Raw genomic sequence first — 1360 nt, forward strand, 5'->3', positions numbered from 1 at the left:
GAACTCAGGTCCCTGTGCTTGCACAGCAGATGGCAGATCCACTGAGCTAAATCCCGGCCCTATGCTGGGTCACTTTGACAGTGGAGGCTTCCCGAGACTTCACCTGCGGTGAAGAAGAGGGGACAGACCTGCGTGCAGGCCACCAACGCTGTCCCCTGCACACATGCAGCCTTCAAGGGACTCCGGAGGGACAGGCGGGCACAGGAAGATGGGGCCACACTCTGCCCCATTCCCCAGCCTCGGGGAGCGGAGGGGAGGGCGACCCGGGCACCGTGGCTCCCCAGCGGCTCTGAGGGCACCGAGTCCTCCCGCCCGCACAGGTGGCCACGCCAGTCCACTCTGGATGCACCTGGCCGCCTGACCTCTCCTCCAGTCCCGCCCACCTTTGGGCTGTGGATTTGCTGCCGCTGTTTCTAGTCTGTCTAATGATGTCCACCCTAATACTGTTATTTCCTTCCTTCTTGCTTCAGGTGAAGTCTGCTTTGGCTTTGCTTTGCTTTTGTTTTTCCTTAAAGTGGGAGGTGAACTGGGGGATCTGTCCTTCCTAACAGTGGCTCACAGCTGTGGATTCCCCCGGGCGCCCCTTTACGCCACCCCTCAGATGTCCTGCGCCCTCTCCACTTCTCGCCCTCCCGGCTTTTCTAATCTCCCAGGACTTCTCTGAGTCCTATGTTGCTCAGTAGTTTACTGTTTAATTTCCACAGGTTCGAAAATTCCTCAAAGCTCTTTGTAAATGTTTTTGATTTCTAATTCCAATGGACATTGGAATGTGATTGGAGAATAAACTTTGTATGACTTTCGTTCTTTTCTTTTGCTTTTTGTTTTTTGGGCCAGGTTCTTGCTGTTTAGCCGAGGCTGGCCTTGAACTCACTGGCTAGCCCAGGCTGGCCTCGAACTGTTAGCAATCCTCCTGCTTCAGCCTCCCAAGTGCTGGGATGACAGGCCTGTGCTGCCATGCCTGGCTGAATTTCATTCTTTTAAATGCACCAAGGGTCATTTTGTGGACCAGTGCGAGGCCTGTCCCAGGCGGCCGTGCACCCGGAGGAGGCGTGCTCTGTGGCTGCACAGGCTGGGTCTACTAGGGGGAGGGCTGTTAACATCATCCACTTTCTCCAGAGCCCTTGTAACCGGTGCTAAAAGTGGGGACCCAAAGTCTCCAGCACTTCTTATTCTTCCTATAGTCCTGCCTCTCAACCTCCACTCCTTCAGAGAAAAGGAATTATCCTGGGGCTGGGATTTAGCTCAGTGGTTCTGCCGCCTGCCCCATAAGCACAAGGTCCGGAGTTCGATCCCCGGTACCAAAAAAAAAAAAAAATCATCCTGGTGTGCAGAGAAGGGGGACGCAGGACACCCAGCCCCA

This window comes from Heterocephalus glaber, unplaced genomic scaffold (assembly GCF_053883595.1).
Source record: "Heterocephalus glaber isolate CG9 unplaced genomic scaffold, H.glaber_assembly_v1.0 deba00001724, whole genome shotgun sequence".
Classification (NCBI taxonomy): domain Eukaryota; kingdom Metazoa; phylum Chordata; class Mammalia; order Rodentia; family Bathyergidae; genus Heterocephalus; species Heterocephalus glaber.